At 50.1% G+C, this 21,733-nt stretch overlaps 2 pseudogenes; both read left to right on the plus strand.

The window, feature by feature from the left end:
* The window catches only part of LOC112632876, a 29,617-nt pseudogene that overhangs the window by 3,723 nt on the left and 4,161 nt on the right, over positions 1 to 21,733 (plus strand).
* Positions 2,295 to 9,058, plus strand: LOC112633122 (annotated as a pseudogene).

Consider the following 21,733-nt stretch of genomic DNA (forward strand, 5'->3'; position numbering starts at 1 on the left):
AAAAAGAAAAAGGAAGGCATCTTCTCTGGCACCCTTTAGTCTTATTTTTTTCTTTTCTTTTCTTTTTTTTTTTTTTTTTTTTTGAGATGGGGTCTCGCTCTGTCACCTGGGCTAGAGTGCAGTGGCACAATCTTGGCTCACTGTAACCTCTGCTTCCCGGGCTTCATCAATGCTCCTGCTTCAGCCTCTCATGTACCTGGGATTATAGGTGTGTGCCACCCCGCCTGGGTAATTTTTTTTTGTTTTTTTGTATTTCTTGTAGAGACAGTGGTCTCATTATATTGTTCAGGCTGGTCACAACTCCTGGGCTCAAGTCATCCTCCTGCCTCCCCCTCCCAAAGTTCTGGGATTACAGGTGTGAGCCACTAAACCCGTCCTGAATTACTGATTTATACATACTGTATAAACTTTTGCATCCTACTTTTTCTTACATTTGTTAAATGTGGCCTAAAGCTGCCTCATAAACAGTGAACTATATCCTAATTTAAGCATGTAAGCATTTCACTAAAGGAATATACAAGTAAAATTTTAAAGAAAGAAAATAAGAAAGCATAAACATTTGGGAAAAAGCCTTTAGGCCTTGTCAATTTCTAGAATGTATTTATTTTCACTATGCTGGCGACTCTATTTCCAGTATTAAGGTCCATTCTCAGAAGGTGGATTTGGCGAGCGTGAGAAAAGGGGTGGAGGAGTAATCGTACAAACAACTGTGTCCAGTCCAGGTTCCTAGGACCAGAGGGACCCCTCTGTATGGCAGAGGCACCCGACAGCCGTAACTGATGTGTACCCTGAGAATGACTTTACGGTCTAAGGAGAAAGTCCGTTCGGAGCCCCAAGCTAAGGAATCAGGAGTGGCAAGATCCTGGAAGGATGCCAACCTGTGAAACTCTGAGTCAAGAGGTCAAGCTGAGCACTTGGTTTCTCAGGTCGACTGCTTGGCCCTCTTCCAAGTTGTACTTTCCTTCTTTCCTTTACTTCGTGTTCTGAAGTTTTTTTAATAACAATTTTTTTAATACTCTCTCACTCTATAGCCCAGGCTGGAGTGCAGTGGCTCAATCTCAGCTCACTGCAACCTCCACCTCCCAGGTTCAAGAAATTCTCCTGCCTCAGCCTCCCAAGTAGCTGGGATTACAGGCACTCACCATCACGCCAAGCTAATTTTTGTATTTTTAGTAGAGACATGGTTTCACCACCGTTGGCCAGGCTGGTCTCGAACTCCTGATCTCAGGTGATCCACTGGTCTCAGCCTCCCAAAGAACTGGGATTACAGGCATGAGCCACCACGCCTGTTCCTGGCCTGCTTTTTAATAAAATTTTACTCCTGCTTTGCAACTTACCTCTATCTGGTTTCTACTTTATGACCCTCAGTTAAATTCTTTCTTCTGAGGAGGCAAGAATTGAGGTTGTTTCAGTTGTGTATGGATTCACCACCGGGAACTCGGATACCTTCCACCGGTAACAGGTCGAGGATGCTAGGTGAAAATGTTATAGAAGCTGCTTGCTTTTTACAAACGTAGTGGTTGTCATGTCCAGCCACAGCCACTGCACCTGTGTGAAAGTCCCCTTAATAAACCTATGTCTCTTTTACTGTCTCCAGATCTCTTCCTCTACCCTTCCACATGGTGCCTTCTCTACTGGAGTAAAGTGGGGTCCCGCAGGGCACCCTTTCCCTGCAGTTTTTATTTTTATTTTTTTTTTTGAGATAGATTCTTGCTCTGTCACCCAGGTTGGACTGCAGTGGTATGACCTCGGCTCACTGCAACCTTCGCCTTCTGGGTTCAAGTGATTCTCCAGCCTCAGCCTCCTGAGTAGCTGGGATTACGGGCGCCTGCTACCATGCCTGGCTCCTTTTTTTTTTTTTTTTTTAGTATTTTCAGTAGAGAGGGGGTTTCGCCATGTTGGCCAGGCTGGTCTCGAACTGCTGGCCTCAAGTGATCCGCCCACCTCAGCATCCCAAAGTGCTGAGATTACAGGCGTGAGCCACTGCACTTGGCCTCTCTCCCTATATATACTTCATGTATCTTCAAAGCCAAGAAGGAGCTTCTGTCCCTTTGGTTAGGGTCGGGGTCCCAGAGGTCCAGGGTCAAGGCTACGGCCGCCTCTCAAGGACGTGCATCCCTGCAAGAGGCTGCATCCAGCAGTCATGGAAGAGGCTCCGCTGGGGCCTGCTCCAATTCCTGCTGGGGAAAGCAAGTGGAGGTGCCCCTTGAAGAAACGGGGATGCCACCAATCTCAGGGGTTCTGTCCTGGCCTGCGGCCCTGGATGGTCCAACCTCTGCTGGGATGGGGAGCAGATGACGCCCTTCTTGGCTGGAGCTGAGGGTGGGGGTCCCGCTTCCCCCACAAGGCCTAGCCCTGGATTCCAGCCACAGGTCCTACTGGGCAGCGCCTGGCACCACCCTGCCCCTCCAGGCCTGGCACTCGCTCTCAACAAACATGGCACAGACGGCCTCACGCGCATCACGCGGCAGGTGCCGCACGCTACAGGCCTGCAGGGCTCCCCCTCCTCCCCGCTGCGCCGCTCTCATCCTCTCAGACTGGCTGACAAGACAGGGAGCGGGAAGTATGACCTGGCTGGTGGCGGTGTCCTGGGCGGCTCTCAGGGGCTGTTGTGTGGCTGCCCGCAGGAGCTGCTGGGCGGGATGCTGTACACCCGGGAGAGCCGATTGCTGGAGCGCAAGGAGCTGGACGGCCTCTGAAGCTTCCAAGCCGACCTCTCCGACAACCCACGCCGGGGCTTCCAGGAGCAGAGGTACCCACGACCGTTGCGAGAGGCGCCCGGAGGCCCTGCGTTGGGAATGGCATAAGCCCCGGCGCCCTGCAGCCTCCTTCACCTGAGTGCCCCAGAGCTGGGGGCCCGGAGGAGGTTAAAGGTCAACGGGCTTGGGGGCGCCAGGTTGGAGGACGGGCGTACGGGGGTAATAGGGGGACCTGGAAGGGCCAGGGCGGAGGAGGCAGGAGGAGGAGGAAGCGCTCCTGTCCAGCCACGTCCCCAGGCGAAGGCTGAGCCCGGTCAGTGTCCTTTCTAACATTCATTTTTAATTTTTGAAATGTTTTTGAGACTGGGTTTGGCTCTGCCACCCAGGTTGGAGCGGAGTGGGGCAATCCTAACTTCTGAGCTCAAGCGATATTCCCGCCCCAGCCTTGCAAGTTAGCTGGGGCCACCATGCCTAATTAAAACAAACAAACAAACAAAAAACAAAGAAAAGAAACTTGGTGGGGCTTGGTGGCTCCAGCTACCTGGGGGACAGAGGCAGGATAATTGCTTGCACCAGGAAGGCGGAGGTTGCAGTGAGCCGAGATCAAGCCACTGTACTCCAGCCTGTGCTATAGACTGAGACTCCGTCTCAAAACAGAAATCAACTTTTTTGTTTTGTTTTGTTTGTTAAGATACAGGGTCTCACTACGTTATCCAGGCTGATCTCGAACTCCTGACCTCAAGCCATCCTCCCAGGTTGACTTCCCAAAGCGCTCATTACAGGCATGAGCCACCACTCGTCAGGCCGGAGCAGCAGGCGCTGCACAGAGCTGGGCCCGGGGTTCGCGAGAAGGGGACAGTTTAGACATTCTGAGGTCGGCTCTGCTGAGTGGGGAAGGTACCTTGGTTTTCAGGGTTCAGATAGAGGACAGACTGTGACATCAGGCCAAGGACGCCACCCCTGTTGCCCTCCTGACTTGGATGTGGTCAGCAGAGAAGTGGGATCCGGTGAGGTCTGGGCCGTGTTTGCCTGATCTACATCCTCTTTTTCTTTTTCTTTTTTTTTTGAGACAGAGTCTCGCTGTGTCACCCAGGTTGGAGTGTGATGGCATGATCTTGGCTCACTGCAGCCTCCGCCTTCTGGGTTCAAGCGATTCTCCTGCCTCAGCCTCCCGGCTGGGACTACAGGCGCCCGCCACCACTCTCAATTAATTTTTGTATTTTTAGTAGAGATGGGGTTTCACCATATTGGCCAGGCTAGTCTCAAACTCCTGGCCTTGTGATCCGCCTGCCTCTGCCTCCCGAAGTGCTGGGATTACAGGTGTGAACCCCCGTGCCCAGCCTACATCCTCTGTTTCTGACTTTGTGGTATTCAGTACAAGAGAAAGAGAGGAGAGGGCTGGCTGCCAGCATGGGCCTCACTCACAGTGTCCTAAGCAAAGCTCCCCCATCCCCCTAACCAGCCTTCCTCCCTGTGACAGGCAGTGGGTCATTTGCATCTTAGTCACAGGTCTGAACCTTCTTGCCTTTGGCTGGGATGTGCCCCTGGGTTCACCCCTGTCTTGGGAGATACTGGGTTCCATCCGCTCCAACGAGGATCTCTGGGCCCCACTGGTCCAGGTGTACAACCTGCACTGGCAGTGGACCTGTCATCAGCAAGTTATCTGTCTTTTCCGCCAGGAGTCCCCACTATGTGTTAGGGCTTGTGCTAGGCCTGGGGGCACAGCTGTGCAGCACCCTGGTCCCGGATCCCTTTGGGGGCCTAGGAGCTGAGCCCGGCCCTTCTCTTCGCAGTCGGGCCCCACCTTGTACATACCGGTTCCCTCCATCTTCATCGACATCAGCCAGGACTGGCGGCTGTGGTGTTTTGTCAGCTGGGTGTGTTACGAACGGGAGGTGACCCTGCTGGAGCGATGGATCTAGGACCTGTGTACAAGAGTGGTGCTGAGGATTGGCAGTGCCCACTTCTATGCCATCGTGCCCACTTCTATGCCAGTGTGGCCAGGAGCAGGTAGGGCGGGTGGGTGGGCACAGCTGCTGAACAGCATGGGACCCTCGGATGCCACCCACAGCCTGTCTCCTGGGGTGGGACAGGGGGGGCCTTACCCTGCCCTGGGGGCTGTGCCCTGTGTAGGGGGATAGGCGGCCTGATCTACCCCACTGGGATGTCTTCCCGTCTGGCTGGCAGGCCCCTGAGCCCCATGCTGCAGGTTATGTGAGGGAGTGCCCGATAGCAGAGCCCCTCCTTATGCCCCAACCTGCCACCCCCTCCCCATATCTCCTATGTCTGCAGTGGGTGAATGGGGTCGACACGCTGGAGCATGAAAGGGGCTACCTCCCCTTCAAGGCTGACAGCAGCAGCCTGTTCCGGGTGGGGTCCCTGCCCTCCTGCCTCTGCGTCACTGTCGTCATCAACAACATGCTTGCCCCCCCACCCTGCCACCAGGGACCATGTGTACATGACCGACACCTCCAAGTGGATACCATCCTGCCTCCACTGCACGCACCCACCTTCCCACCCCACCCTGTGGTCTTCCTGCCCGGGACAGGGTGGCCTTCGCAGAGAGGAGGCCCTGATCTGGGGAGGCAAGTGAGCTGAGGGCAAAAGACCCATGGCAAGGGCCCAGCGAACCACAATCCTTCTGCCCTAGGTATCCCAAGGGTTACTTTGTCCAGAACACAGACTTTGACTTCTTCAACTATGCAGGACTGCAGCAGTCTGTGCTTCTGTACACGACACCCACCACCTATATCGACATCACCGTCACCACCGGTGTGGAGCGAGACAGTGGTGAGAGCTTCTGGTAGGATCCTCCCTCAGCGGGGCCCCGGGTGGCTCTGTTTGTTCCCTGTTTGGAAAGCTCTCCCAGGAAAAAGATTCTCCCAGCATCTCTAAACCTTCACAGGTTCCCATCCACCTACGAAACTAAAATCCAGGCTGTCTGAATGGGCACGAGCTCCCAAGATCACCTATGTGGTTGATCTCACTTGGAGAAGAGGGGTCTGGCCCAACGTCACATAGCTCAGGGTGGCAGTCCTGTCCTTTCCCCACGGTGCTGCTCTCACTCTAGCTCCCCTTGCTACACATCGTGCTCAAAGAACAGGCAGCTTCGGCTGGCCAGGTGCGGTGGCTCACACCTGTCATCCCAGCTCTTTGTAAGGAGGACTTGGTAGGAGGATCACTTCAGGCCAAGAGTTCAAGACCAGCCTGGGCAACATAGCGAGACCATCAGCACAAAAAATTTAAAAATTTGCCAGGCACGGTGATGCGTGCCGGTAGTCCCAGCTGCTGAGGCAGGAGAATCAGTTGAGCCTGGGAGGTCAAGGGTGCAGTGAGCTGTGACCGCGTCACTGCACTCTGGTCTGGGCAACAGAGGGAGACCCTGTCTTTTTTATTTTTATTTGTTTTTGAGCTGGAGTCTCACTCTGTAGGAGCCCAGACTGGAGGACACTGGTGCACTCTTGGGCTCGCTGCAACCTCCGCCTCCCAAGTTCAAGTGATTCTCCTGCCTCAGCTTCCCAAGTGGTAGCTGGGATTACAGGCACCTTCTACTGCATCCAGCTAATTTTTGTATTTTTTTAAAGTAGAGACGGGGTTTTACCGTGTAGGCCTGATTGGTCTTGAACTCCTGACCTCAGATGACTCGCCTGCCTCGGCCTCCCAAAGTGCAAGAATTACAGGTGTGAGCCACCGTGCATGACTGGGATACCCTGTCTTTAAGGAAAAAAAAATTAATTTTTTTTTTTTTTTTTAAAATATATCCTTTTCCTTTTGTGAGAGGAGGCCTTGTACTGTCGCCCAGGCTGGATGGCAGTGGTGCAATGATTGACAGCTATTGTGGGGCCGCAGTTGTCAGTTTCAAAGAATTTAGGCTGGGTGTGGTGGCTAATGCCTGTCATCCCAGCACTTTGGGAGGCCACGGTGAGCGGATCACTTGAGCTCTTGAGCTCAAAAGTTCGAGACCAGCCTGGGCAACGTGATGAGACCCTGTTTCAAAAAGAATAAATAATTAAAATAAATAAAGAATTTAAATAAGAATCATACAGCAAAGGTGATGCAGCATAGAGCAATTTATTGTAAAGGGAAAAGTATTTTGCAAGTGAAGTGCAGAATAGCCCAGGCACAGTGGCTCATGCCTGTAATCCCAGCACTTTGGGAGGTTGAGGCGGGTGGATCACTTGAGCTCAGGAGTTCAAACCAGCCTGGACAACATTAGGTGGGTGTGGTGGCGTGTGCCTGTAATTCCAGTACTAGGGAGGTTGAGATGAGAGAATGGCTTGAATCCAGGAGGTGGAGGTTGCGGTGAGCTGAGATAGCAACACTCAATTATATAATCCCAGGTGCTCAGGAGGCTGAGACAGCGAGACCCCATCTCAAAAAACACAGTGAAGTAGCAAATATGTGCTTCACCCTGAGAGAGAGAATTCAGGGCAGGCTGCTGGTAAGGATGAGAGAGCGCTGATTATCAGTGGGGAAACTCCCTTTCTGGGAGTCTTCCATGATGAATTCCTAAGGGCTGGGAGAGGTGTTACTCTAAGCACGTTCTGGGTCATCTTCTGGCTGCACATAGGTTGTAGCTGTACATGCTTGTTCACACATCACACGTCTCAGTGCCGTGGTTGGCACTTCCGAAGGACACGGTCAGTTCCTTGACTACGTACTCTGCCTCAAGATTGTAGCTCACTGCAACCCCAAACTCCTGGCTCAAGCAATCCACCCCCTTCAGCCTCCCAAGTACCTGGGGCTGCTGGGATTGCAGGCAAGCACCACCATGCCCAGCTAATTTTTGTTATTTTTAGGGAAGATGTGGTTTCTCTATGTTACCCAGGCTGGTCTTGAACTACTGGACTCAAGTGATCCTCCCACCTCAGCCTCCCTGTGTTGGTGTGTTGGGATTGCAGGTGTGACCACTGTGCCTGGCCAAAAACATGTTTTTTTTGTTTTGTATTTTGAGACAGAGTTTTGTGCTGTCACCCAGGATGGAGTGGTACAGTGGCATGATCTTGGCTCACTTCAACCTCTGCCTCTACTAAAATATGAAAATTTGCTGGGCATCTGTAATCCCAGCTACTTGGGAGGCTGAGGCAGGAGAATTACTTGCACCTGGGAGGCAGAGGCTGCGGTGAGTTGAGATCATGCCACTGCACTTCATCCTGGGCGACAGAGTGAGACTGTCTCAAAACAAAATGTTTTTTGTAGAGTTGGGGTCTCACCCTGTTGCCCAGGCTAGTCTTGAACCGGACTCAAGTGATCTTCTTGCCTTAGCCTCCCAAAGCGTGGGGATTCTAGGCATGAGCCACCTCGTCTGGTCAAGGAGAAGGCCCAATTTTGAAGGGCAGGTCCCAGGGTCAGCCAGGAAAGGGCAGAGCCTCTGATTGCTGCTTCTCTGCTTGCAGGCCCCGAGGCGGCTGCTGGGGTGCACTGGGGGTCTTCCTGCTGCAGGCCAGGCCAGGCCAGATGGGGCTCAGGCTGTCAGGGTGCTCACACCTGGCGCTTTGACTGTCATAGGTGTGGCTGACTGCACAGATGTCACTGGGGCCTTTTTCTGACTTCTACACACTCCCTGTGGCGATTCGCACTGTTGGCTGTCACCGAGAGCCAGTTCCTCATCAATGGGAAACCTTTCTATTTCCACAGTGTCAACAAGCATGAGGATGCAGATGTGCACTGGGGCTCCTGGGTCCTCGTGGGGGCTGCTTCTGGTCACCTTCCACTTTCGCTTTCCCTGTGTCCCGCAGTTCAGGGCAATGAGGCAAATGAGCTTCCCTGTGGCAGCTAAGGGTAATGAGGCAAATGGCTCCAAACCACCCTGCTGTGGAGCTGGTGGTTGGGCTGGAGAGGGGGCTCATCGGGTGGCTTTCCAGGGTCCTGGCTCTTGGAGGGGTCCTGGCTCTTGGAGGAAGTGCAGCTTTGACAGGGATGGGTCACTTGACTCTGCTGTCCCCTAGATCTGAGGGAGGGACTTCGACTGTCTGCTGCTGGTGAAGGACTTCAACCTGCTTCACTGGCTTGGTGCCAATGCCTTCCGCACCAGCCACTATCCCTGCACAGAGGAGGTGCTGCAGATGTGTGACCAGTATGGGATTGTGGTCATTGATGAGTGTCCCACTGTGGGCCTGGTGCTGCTATGAGTCCCCACCACGCAGCTGCTCTGCCTGGCCAGCCTGTGGGCCACACTGTGACCCTCCGTCCCTTCCCTCCTGGCCCCCTGGCAGCTCTTCAACAATGTGTCTGTACATCACTACGTGTGGGTGATGGAAGAACTGGTGCACAGAGACAAGAATCACCCTGCCGTGGTGATGTGGTCTGGCCAGGAGCCTGCCTCCTACCTGGAATCTGCCGGCTACTACATCAAGTGAGCGTCCCCTGCCTACCCTGGGCTGGATCGCGAAGGAGATCCTGGCAGGTGGCAGACTGGGGTGGGCGTGTGCTATCCGAGATCAGCGTCCCATCCCAGCCCAATGGGAGGGCCGTCCATACCAAGACAGTTCAGGGAACCAGATATCTACCTCCCCAAATTGTGGTTTTCTTTTTCTGTGTTTTTGAGATGGAGTTCTGCTGTGTTGCCTAGGCTGGAGGACAGTGGTGAGATCTTGACTCACTACAACCTCAGCCTCCTGGGTTCAAGTAATTCTTCTGCCTCAGCCTCCTGAGTAGCTGGGATTACAGGCATGCATGAGTGCATGCACTCGGCTTGTTTTGTTTTTGAAACAGGGTCTCACTCCGGTTGCCCAGGCTGGAGTACAGTGGCATGATCTTGGTTCACTTCAGCCTCAATTTCCCAGGCTCAGGTGACCTTTCTGCCTCAGTCTCCCAAACACCTGGGATTATAGATGTGTGCCACCCATGCCCAGCTAACTTTTGCTTTTTTTTTTTTTTTTGGACAAAGTCTTGCTCTGTTGCCCAGGCTGGAGTGCAGTGGCATGATCTCAGCTCACTGCAACCTTAACCTCCCAAGTTCAAGCGATTCTCCTGCCTCAGCCTCCTAAGTAGCTGGGACTACAGGCGCGTGCCACCACACCTGGCTAATTTTTGTGTTTCTAGTAGAGATGGAGTTTCACCATGTTGGCCAGGATAGTTTCTGTCTCTTGACCTTGTGATCCGCCCGCCTCGATCTTCCAAAGTGCTGGGATTACAGGCGTGAGCTCCTGTGCCCGACCAACTTGCATTTTTTAGTAGAGACAGGGTTTCACCATGTTGGCCAGGCTGGTCTTAGTGTACTGACCTCAGGTGCCTGCCTTGGCCTCCCAGAGTGTTGGGAATATAGGGTGACCAACTGTGCCCGGCTAATTTTTGTATTTTTAGTAGAGACGGGGTTTCACCATGTTGGCCAGGCTGGCCTCGAACTCCTGGCCTTCAGTGATCTGCCTGCCTCAGCCTCCCAAAGTGCTGGGATTACAGGTGCAAGCCACCATGCCCACCCCCCTTTTCTTCTTTACAATCATGCCATTCTAACTCAGTGTTCAGAGGTGGAGTTTTTTGCGGTAGAGGCAACAGAGGTTATAGAAATGCTCCTTGAGGCAGATGCCACACCCTGATTTCATGGAGTGCTTTGGGCTGAGCCAAATCTGCAGCAGGCGGAAGGCTCTGAGATGTCATCCCAGCCTGGGCAAAGGACAATTCAGGGCACGGGGGCATAGGAGTGTGCTCAGCAGGACTGGGCGGACAGGCCCTTTGTTGGGAAGGTGAAGAGTACAGCCTTCCAGGTGTGGGTGCCTGAGGCTTCTAGACAGGCTTCTTTGGAAGGTGATCAGAGGAGATGCCTGTTTTCCGGGGCAGGAATTGGAGGGAGTGCCCAGGCTGGAGAGGTTCAGTCAGGCTGTCACAAGACTTTGAAGCTTCCCATCTCAGAGCCTGGCTGTTGAAGAGCATGGGTTTGGAACTTGAGGCTAGGGGGTTCTTTTCTGTCCAGTGCCAGCCACAGCCTTTGGATGGGCAGAGCAACGACTGGGGGAGGGTGTAAAACAAAAGAAATGAAGTGAGGAAAGAGAAGAGGAAAACAGGCTTCAACAACAGTCTAGGCCGAGTGCGGTGGTTCATGCCTATAATCCCAGCCCTTTGGGATGCCGAGGTTGGTGGATCACCTGAGCCCAGGAGTCTGAAACCAGCCTGATCAACAGATAGTGAAACCCTGTATCTACTAAAAATACAAAAATTACCCGGGTGTGGTGGGGGATGCCTGTAATCCCAGCTACTTGGGAGGCTGAGGCAGGAGAATCTTGAACCTGGGAGACGGAAGTTGCAGTGAGTCAAGACTGCAATTTTACTCCAGCCTGGGCAACGAGTGAAACACCGTCTCAAAACGACGACAACAACAACAACAAAAAAGAGGCCAGGTGTGGTGGCTCACATTTGTAATCCCAGCCCTTTGCGAGGCCAAGGCAGGAGGATTGCTTGAACCTAGGAGTTTCAGGCCACCCTGGGCAATATAGCAAGACCGCATTTTTACAAAAAATTAAAAGCTGGACATGGTGGCATGTACCTGTGGTCCCAGCTACTCAGGAGGCTTAGGCAGGAGGATTGCTTGAGCCCAGGAGATCGAGGCGGCAGTGAGCTATGATCATGCCACTGCACTCCAGCCTGGGCAACAGAATGAGACCCTGTCTCTAAAAACAAAAACAAAACAATAAGAGAACAGGACCATCACTCACAGCACCTCTGCCTCTGCCCTACCTACTTGAATGAGGAGCAGGGCGTCTCAGCTGCTCGGAGCAGCCCTTGAATGAGCCCCAGCTATTTCTGGGGTCCTCAGACGAAACCTCCCATGACCAAGTCATACCCAACACGGGCCTCCTCCCCTGTTCTGGCCCCCGCTCGGAGATGCTGAGTGACAGAGGCTCAGGCTTCGGGTGTTCCGGGCAAAGCCTCACCCCCAAGGCCCCACAGCTCAGACCCAGTCCTTGGTTCACATGACCCCACATCCGGCCTCTTTTTCCCTTAAGACTGATTTCTCCTGGAAGATCACTAGATCCCTCATTCAGGTGGAGTGCTGCAGGACGACACTTTTTCTAGGGGTGACCCAGGCCTGCAGCAGTGTCATAGACAGGCTTACCCGAGCCTCCACCTGAGCCCCTGCTCCTCCTCTCCCACAGGGAGGTGGAGGTTGCAGTGAGGTGAGTTCACGCCATTGCTCTCCAGCCTGGGCAACAAAGTGAGACTTTGTATCAAAAAAAAGTAGGGGGCATGCAGGCAGTGTAGGCAGATAAGGGCATGGACGAAGCTACCTCATTGCCACCTTCCTGCCTGGCACTCAGATGTCATTCCACCAGGCCCACGAGGCCTCCGGGGAAAGCCATGTTAATGGCTGAGACCAAGGGGGTTGCCCTCAACCAGCTGTCACTGCAGGAGCTGCAGAGCATTGGGCGGCCCACCCCCTTCTCCATGCTGCCCCCTAGGAGGTGAGCCTGGTTGCCTGGAGCCCGGGGTGGCCCGGCTCCCTGGCCCACCTCTTCCTCTCTTCAGCCTCCTGTTCTTAGGCAACATGAGCAGCATGTGGGACTATAGGCACAGCATGGAGCAGTATGGTGCCCTGGATGGCACCGCATGCTCCAGCATCGATTGGCAGATCCGCCAGGTGTGGGCGCTACTGCAGGCACAGCAGGCCTAGGTCCTCCCGCACCTGCCCCCAATTAAAATGGGAGTGGGAGGAGGCTGCTGCGCGTTTCCTGCCCCAGCCTGGCTCCCTCATTGCTGGGCTTTCTGGGGCTGGCTTGTGGGGATGGTCAGGGACTGGAGAGGCAGAGCGGGGTCTCCTGTAATCCCAGCACTTTGGAAGGGCAAGGTGGGAGGATGCTTGAGGCCAGGAGTTTGAGACCAGCCTGGGCAACACAGGGAGACCGCGTCTGTACAGAATAAGATAGCCCAGCATCGTGGCTCATGCATATAGTCTCAGTTGCTTGTAAGGCTGAGGTGAGAGGATCACTTGTGCCTAGGAACAGAGGCTGCAGTGAGCTGTGATCACACTACTGCATTCCAGCCTGGACAAGAGTGAGACCCAGTCTCTAAGAAACTAAAAATAAAAAATTAAAAAAAAACTGGAAGTGGAGAAAACTGGGCAAGGACAGTGAGAGTCATAGATGGGAAGGGAAGAGGGGGCTCCCATCACAGCCTCTGCCCTGTCCAGGCCCCATCCCCTGAAACAGGGTATCACGGTGACCTCCTAGCCCAGGAGCGATGACTCACGCCTATAATCCTAGCACTTTCGGAGGCTTGGGCAACATAGCGAGACCCGAGCTACCACATTAAAAAGGAAAAAAAAAAGAAGCTAGCCAAACTGGGTGGGTGATTCACACCTGTAATCCCAGCACTTTGGGAGGCTGAGGTGGGGGGATGACCTGAGGCCAGGAGTTCTAGACCAGCCTGGCCAATGTGGTGAAACCCCATCTCAAACTCGTCTCGAAAAAAAAAAAAAGCAGTGAGTGGCGGCACACACACCTGTAATCCCAGCTACTTGGGAGGCTGAGGCAGGAGAATCGTTTGAACTCAGGAGGCGGAGGTTGCAGTGCGCCAAGATCGCCCCACTGCACTCCAGCCTGGGTGACAGAGACTGCCTCTCAAAAAAAAAAAAAAAAAAATTAGCCGGGCACGGTGGCAGGTGCCTGTAATCCCAGCAACTCGGGAGGCTGAGGCAGGAGAATAGCTTGAACTTGGTGGTCGGAGGTTGCAGTGAGCTGAGACGGAGTCACTGCACTCCAGCAATCCTGAGGAGACAAGAACTAAACATAGTATGATCTCCTGGATGAGATCTTGGAATAGGAAAAGGACATTAGGGGAAATAGTAAAGAAATCTGAATCAAGATGAACCTTAGTTAATAATAATGTATCAGTATTGGTTTATTGGGGCTGGGGATGGTGGCTCACATCCTAGCATTTTGGGAGGCTAAGGTGGGAAGATCCTGAGGTCTGGAGTGTGAGAATAGCCTGGGCAACATAGCCAGACTGCATCTCTCTAAATTTTTTTTTTTCTTTTAGTTAATCAGCATGGTGGTATGCATTTACAGTCCCAGCTGCTAAGGAGGCTGAGGAGGGAGAATTGCTTGAGCCCTGGAGTTTGAGGCTGCAGTGAGCTGTGACTGTGTCACTGTGCTCCAGCCTGGTCAATAGGGCAAGACCGCCTGTCTCCAAGAATTTTTTCATTAAAAAAAAAATTTTTTTTTGAGACAGAGTTTCGCTCTTGTTGCCCAATCTGGAGTGTAATGTGGAGCTCTCGGCTCACTGCAACCTCCGCCTCCTGGTTTCAAGTGATTCTTCTGCATCAGCCTCTTGAGTAGCTGGGATTATAGGCATGTGCCACCATGTCTGGCTAATTTTGTACTTTTAGTAGAGACAGGGTTTGTCCATGTTGGTCAGGCTGGTCTTGAACTCCCGACCATTAGGTGATCTGCCTGCCTCAGCCTCCCAAAGTGCTGGGATTACAGGTGTGAGCCACTGTGCCTGGTCAGAAGCTAACCTTTTATATATCTATGCAGATGTGTGTGACTATATATTTATCTATATCTGAATCTGTATATCTCTCTTACTGGTTCTGCTTCTCTGGTTTGAACCCTAACACACCTAGTTTTTTTTTTTTTTTTAGTTGGCGTCTTACTCTGTCACCCAGGCTAGAGTGCAGTGGTGTGATCTCTGTTCATTGTAACCTCCACCTCCTGGGAACAACTAGTATTTTATAATCTGTTAGGAATTCAAATGTTTTTCAAAAGATCAAAGTACATATTTAAATACATTTCAAATACAAACTTTAAAAATCATATTATGAAGCATTAAGTAAAATTCTACATTGTTAGGTCAGGGACAGTGGTTTAGGCCTATAATCCCAGCACTTTGGGAAACCAAGGTGGGTAGATTGCTTGAGCTCAGTAGTTTGAGACCCCCCTGGGCAACATAGCAAGACCCTGTCTCCACAAAACTAGAAAAATGAGCTGGGCATGGTGGTGCATGCCTGTGGTCCCAGCTGTTTGGGAGGCTGAGGTGGGAGCCTCACTTGAGTCCAGGAATTTGAGGCTGCAGGGAAGCATGATTGAGCCATTGCACACCATCCTGGGTGACAGAGTAAGACCCCGTCCCACCCCCCCAAAAAAGTTAACATCACTATATAATTGTACTCTAAATTATTAGCAAAATGAAAGAAAATTAAGTATTATTTAAAAATAGGCAAGGTGCAGTGGCTCGTGCCTACAATCCCAGCACTCTGGGAGGGCAAAGCAGGTGGATCACTTGAGGCCAGGAGTTTGATACCAGCCTGGCCACCATGGTGAAACCCCATTTCTACTAAAATTGCAAAAGTTTGCCCGGTGTGGTGGCACCTGCCTGTAATCCCAGCTACTCAGAAGGCTGAGGCAGGAGAATCGCTTGAACCCGGGAGGCGAACATTGCAGTGAGCTGAGATGGCGCCACTGCACTCCAGCCAGGGTGAAGGAGGGAGACTGTCTCCAAATAAATAAATAAATAAATAAACAGTTGGTTCAAATGGACATAAAGATGGAAATAACAGACACTGGGAACTCCACATGTGGGGAGGGAAGGAGGGGAAAGGGTTGAAAAACTACTCATTGGGTACTATGGTCAGTGTTTGGGTGATGGGTTCAATAGAAGCCCAAACCTTAGCATTTTGCAGTGTACTCATGGAACACACCTGCACATGTGCCCCATGAATCTAAAGTTTAATACAATAAAAATAATTAACTTAGTGCAATAGACAATTATAGACGTTTAATCATAAAACACAAGATAAAATAGCACTGATTTTTTTTTTTTTTTTTTTTTTTTTTTTTTGAGGCAGTCTCATTCTGTTTCCCAGGCTGGAGTGCATTGGTGAGATGTCAGTTCACTGCAACCTCCATCTCCTGAACTCAAGCGCTTAATTCTCGTGCCTCAGCCTCCCCAGTAACTGGGATTACAGGCGCACACCCTCCGCCTCCTGGGTTCAAGTGATTCTCTTGCCTCAGCCTCCCGAGCAGCTGGGATTAGAGACACTCGCCACCTTGCCCGGCTAATTTTTGTATGTTTAGTGGAGATGGGGTTTCATGATGTTGGCCAGGCTGGTCTGGAACTCCTGACCTCAGGTGATCCACCAGCCTCGGCCTTCCAAAGTACTGGGATTACAAGCATTAGTCACCGTGCCTGGCCAAATATTTTTCTTTAAGCCCTTCATCTTTAAATAATCCCATTTCATTTTGATAACTTTGAGATTATCTGACAGAATTCTTGGGGGAAAGGTTAGGACTGTAATCTTTTTATTGACAGCAGGCAGTGTGTTTTGTTCCAAAAAAATCGTTCTGCTTTCTTTTGATCTTTTGTTTTCATAATGTATGAATGGGGATTTTTTTTTTTTTTTTTTTGAGACAGGGTCTCACTCTGTTGCCTAGGCTAGAGTGCAGTGGCGTGATCGTGGCTCACTGCAGCCTCCACCACCTGGGTTCAAGTGATCCTCGTGGCTCAGCCTCCTGAGTAGCTGGGATTACAGGTGCACACAAACACACCCAGCGAATTTTTGTAATTTTAGTAGAGATGGGGTGTCAGCATTTTTGCTGGCCTGGTCTCAAACTCCTAACCTCAAGTGATCCGCCTGTCTTGGCCTCCCAAAGTGCTGGGATTACAGGTGTGAGCCATTGTGCCTGATCTAGATGGAGATTTTAATCATTCCCCAAAATCAGTTTCAATTCTGTCATGCTCATCTGCTTCTTCAAAAAGTCTTTGAACCAGAGTTAAGTATATTATTATTACATCAGTAGCTGGGCGTGGTGGCTCACGTCTGTAATCCCAGCCCTTTGTGAGGCCGAGGCGGGTGGATCACCTGTTAAGAGTTCGAAACCAGCGTGGCCAACATGGCAAAAACCCGTCTCTACTGAAAATACAAAAATTAGCTGGGCATGGTGGCAGGTGCCTGTTGTCCCAGCCACTCGGAAGCTGAGGCACGAGAATCACTTGAACCCGGGAGACAGAAGTTGCAGTGAACCGAGACTGTGCCACTGCACTCCTGCCTGGGTGACGGAGGGAGACTCCCCACTCCCTCTCAAAAAAAAAAAAAAAATTATTAGTGCATCAGATGCTCTGCTTTGTCGGTGTTATCTTCTGACTCTTGAAGAGAGTAAAGTATAGAAGTGTGAAATATGGACAAATTATTATTATTATTGTTATTCATTATTATTATTATTTGAGACAGAGTCTCTCGCTCTGTCACCCAGGCTGGAGTGCAGTAGTAAGATCTTGGCTCATTGCAACCTCTGCCTCCTGAGTTCAAGTGATTCTCCCTCCCGAGTAACTGGGATTACAGGCTTGCGCCACCACAGCTGGGTAATTTTTGTATTTTTAGTAGAGACGGGGTTTTGCCATGTTGGCCAGGCTGGTCTTGAACTTCAAACCTCAAATGATTCACTTGCCTTGGTCTCCCAAAGTACTGGGATTACAGGTGTGAGCCACTGCACTCAGACTGGAAAAATTATTTTTAAATTAATTAAGTGTATCCTTGTTCAATTTGGAATTTTAGTGAATCAAAGAACTCCATGGATAGTCTCAATACAAAATAATTCAGATTTCAGATTCAGGCCAAAACAATAGTTACACCAGCAAAAATACCAGTATTTCCATATTTAAAGTGAGCACAGCAGGCTGTGTGTGGTGGCTCATGCCTGTAATCCCAAGACTTTGGGAGGCAGTGGTGAACGGGTCACTTGAGGCCAAGGGTTTGACACCAGCCTAGCCACCATGGTGAAACCTTGTGTCTACTAAAAATACAAAAATTAGATGGGCATGTTGGCATGTGCTTGTAATCTCAGCTTACTCAGGAAGCTGAAATTTGAGAATCACTTGAATCCAAGAGGCGGAGGGTGCAGTGAGGTGTGAGCTGAGATGGCACCACTGCACTCCAGCCTGAGAGACAGAGTGAGATTCTGTCTCAAAAAAATAAATAAATAAATAAAGGCACAGTGCATAAGGATACTGGAAAACCAGGATGCTGAAGACCAAGGTAGAAGGAGTAGGGTGGAACATGAACAGAATACATTCTCAGTGAATGCTTCTTGAATAACTCCATGCTATTTTAGACAGTTACCCATCTGCCCTAAAACAGACCTAAAGCTAATGAGTGAGTTTCCTTGCTCTAACGGTGAACTAATTAATGTTTTTTTCCTGAGAGCTACTGTGTGGCCAAATGGGCATTATTGAGTGAAGACTAGCTATGGGCAACATTCTGCTAGGGTTTTGTTATTTCTTTCCTTTTTTTTGTTTTGTTTTGTTTGTTTGTTTTGAGACGGAGTCTCGCTCTGTCACTCAGGCTGGAGTGCAGTGGCTCAATCTCGGCTCACTGCAAGCTCCACCTCCCGGGTTCACGCCATTCTCCTGCCTCAGCCTCCTGAGTAGCTGGGACTGCAGGCGCCCGCCGCCATGCCCGGCTATTTTTTTGTATTTTCAGTAGAGACGGGGTTTCACCGTGTTAGCCAGGATGGCCTTGCTCTCCTGACCTCGTGATCCACCCACCTCGGCCTCCCAAAGTGCTTGGATTAGAGGCATGAGGCACCATGCCTGACCGGGTTTTGTTTTCCTATTTTTTTTTTTTTCGGTGACAGGTCTCACTATGTTTTCCACACTGGAATGCAGTGGTGTAAACATAGTGCACTATAACCTTGAACTCCCGGGCTCAAATAATCATCCTACCTCAGCCTCCTGGATAGCTGGGGCTACAGGTGTGTATCATCATGCCCAGCTAATTTTTTTTTTTTTTTTTTAATTTTAAGTTTTTCTGCAGAAACAAGCTCCTGCCATGTTGCCTGGACTGGTCTCCAATTCCTGAACTCAAGTGATCCTCAAGTGCCAAGCCTTTTATCACATCTTGAAGTCTGTAAGAAGTGGATCATCTCTTCTGGCCGGGCGCAGTGGCTCATGCCTATAATCCCAGCACTTTGGGAGGCAGAGGCGGGCAGATCACAACGTCAGGAGATGGAGACCATCCTGGCTAACATGGTGAAACCCCATCTCTATTAAAAACACAAAAAATTAGCCAGGGTGGTGGTGGGCACCTGTTGTCCCAGCTACTTGGGAGGTTCAGGCAGGAGAATGGCATGAGCCCAGGAGGCAGAGCTTGCAGTAAGCCGAGACCACACCACTGCACTCCAGCCTGGGCAACAGAGCGAGGAGACTCTGTCTCAAAAAAAAAAAAAAAGAGGTGGATTTTCTCATAGACCAGAGCTTTCAGAACAAGCCAGTATTTTGGCTATTCTTGGCCCTTTGCAATTTTTTTTGTTTCTTTGAGGCAAAGTTTTGCCCTTGTTACCCAGGCTGGAATGCAATGGTACAATCTCAGCTCACTGCAACCTCTGCCTCCTGGGTTCATGTGATTCTCCTGTCTCATCCTCCCGAGTAGCTGGGATTACAGGCATGCTTCAGTACGCTAGGCTAATTTTTTTGTGTTTTTATAGTAGAGCAGGGTTTTGCCATGTTGGCCAGGCTGTTCTTGAACTCTTGACCTCAGGTGATTCGCCCGCCTCTGCTTCCCAAAGTTCTGGGATTACAGGTGTGAGCCACCACACCCAGCCTGCATTTTCATATAAATTTAGAATTAACCAGGCGTGGTGGCACACATCTGTAATCATAGCACTTGGAGAGTCTGAGGAGGGAGAATAGCTTGAACCTAGGAGTTTGAGGCTGCAGTGAGCTACAATTGCACCACTATACTCCAGCTTAGACAACAGAGCAAGATGCTTTCTAAAAAAAATTAGAATCAACTTGTCAATATTTATTAAGAAATATGTTGAGATTCATTCTAATGGTGATTGTTTGTTAAAAAAAAAAAAAGAAAGAAAAAAAAAAAAAGAAAAAAAAAAAAAGGACTGGATGTGGTGGCTCATGTCTGTAATCCCAGCACTTTGGGAGGCCAAGGTGGGTGGATCACAAAGTCAGGAGATCGAGACCATTCTGGCTAAAACCTTGAAACCCCGTCTTTACCAGAAATACAAAAGAAAAAAGAAAAAAAGCTGGGCATGGTGGCGGGCACCTGTAGTCCCAACTACTTGGGAGGCTGAGGCAAGAGAATGGCATGAACACGGGAGGTGGAGCTTGCAGTGAGCCAAGATTGCGCCACTGCACTCCAGCCTGGGTGACAGAGCGAGACTCTGTCTCAAAAAAAAATAAATAAATAAAAAATAGAAATAAAAAGAGGAAAGAAATATGTTTAGATTTTGATAAGAATTACATAAGTAATCTACAAATCACTTTGGGAAGAACTGATTGAGTGTTCCAATCCATGAACATGGTGTATTTCTCCAGACTCTCACAAATATTAATGAATGCGAAAGAAAACGTCAGGATGGTAGGGCTGTGGATGCAGAGAACACCCATGGGAATGTCGGTCTGGCACTACTCGCCTTCTAAGGGCTGTCGCTGCTCCTTCGTTTTTCTAGGTTGCCAGATTATCATGTGAACTTGTCCTATGTCCAGTGCTGATTGATTCAGGGGAAGGCACCCGTCCCAGGCCAGTCCAATAAATGTCCTTACACAGATATTTGGAACGGAGACTGAAAGACAGTTGAACCAGCCTCTGATTGCAAAATATAAAATTTAGGAGCTCCCTGTAACCATGCTTCAGATTATGTGAACTAGAGGATTGGTGGAATTGCTGAGAAAAAAGGACAAATCTTAAAGAAACAGATAGGAGAAGACAGTGGTGTTAGCGTCTCTGACTCCATATAGTTCTTAAGGCCAGTGAGTTCTGAGAGAGAGAACTATCTTGTTTATGAATTCCAAGAGACAGTCCATAAACCTGTCTTTAGGCTTAAGCTAGTTTGAGTTGGGTTTCTGTCACTTGCAACAAGAGTCCTGACTACTGCAGTTGACTAGAGTTAAAAGGTATAGCGTCAATAGGTGAGCTAGCTCTGGCTTTAAAAGGCTTCCAGTTTGAATTACACTCCATTCCCTCTGGTGCCCCTAGAAAGAGCCCTCTCTAACACAGGCCAGCAGCTGGCAGACATGCTTTTGTTTTTTTTCTCTGCAGGAATTTTACTGCCTTGATTGAGACAGATTATCAGAGGTGGGCACCGTTATCCTCTCTTTCATGCAGGATTTATCACATGTAAGTATTTGTTTTATGTTTGGATGCTACATTTTGGTTAGAATTTAATCATACCTCTCATCAAGGTTACCCACATGATCACTCTAAGGCTGTTGTAAGCCTAACTGACAAGTATTCCATATGTCAAGATGTCAAGTGCAACCCAAAATAAGATGTAAGCACCACATGGGACTGAGAGAGAAATGCTAGGAATCTTCGCCCTTCCTGCCTTTCTTGATAATGACCATGCATCCTGTGAGGGAAATAGTGTTATAGTGATAGAAGGGTAAGGTTCTGAAATTTGAAGAGATGGGAGGCCAGGTGTGGTGGTTCACACCTGTAATCTCAGCATTTTGGGAGGCCAAGGTGGGTGGATTGCTTGTACCCAGGAGTTCCAGATGAGCTGGGCAACATTGTGGGACCCCATCTCTAAAAATAAAAATAAAACTTAACTGGGTGTAATGGCGCACGCCTATAATCCCAGCTACTCAGGAGGCTGAGGTGGGAGGATTTCTTGAGGAGGTCAAGGCTGCAGTGAGCTGTGATCATGCCACTGTACTCCAGCCTGGGTGACAGAGTGAGACCCTGTCTCAAAAAAAAAAAAAGATTGGAGGGAAGAATTTTTGAGGATACTGTGGTGCAGGGAAAGGGCGTGCCATGTATATGCAGATGGTCCTCAGCTTTCCAAACTTAACTCTGGAACAGACTACCTTTCATACATTTTATATACTGTATACTGCCAGACCCAACACACTTTTCAAAGGCCACATTTGAACCTTTTTTTAAAATTATTTTTTATTTTTTTAAGACGGAGTCCTGGTCTGTCACCCAGGCTGGAGTTCAGTGGCACAATCTTGGCTCACTGAAACCTGCGCCTCCTGCGTTCAAGTGATTCTTCTGCCTCAGCCTCCCAAGTAGCTGGGACTACAGGTGCGTGCCACCACGCCCAGCTATTTTTTTGTGTTTTTAATAGAGGTGGGGTTTCACTGTGTTA

Source organism: Theropithecus gelada, chromosome 10 (assembly GCF_003255815.1).
Source record: "Theropithecus gelada isolate Dixy chromosome 10, Tgel_1.0, whole genome shotgun sequence".
Lineage (NCBI taxonomy): Eukaryota > Metazoa > Chordata > Mammalia > Primates > Cercopithecidae > Theropithecus > Theropithecus gelada.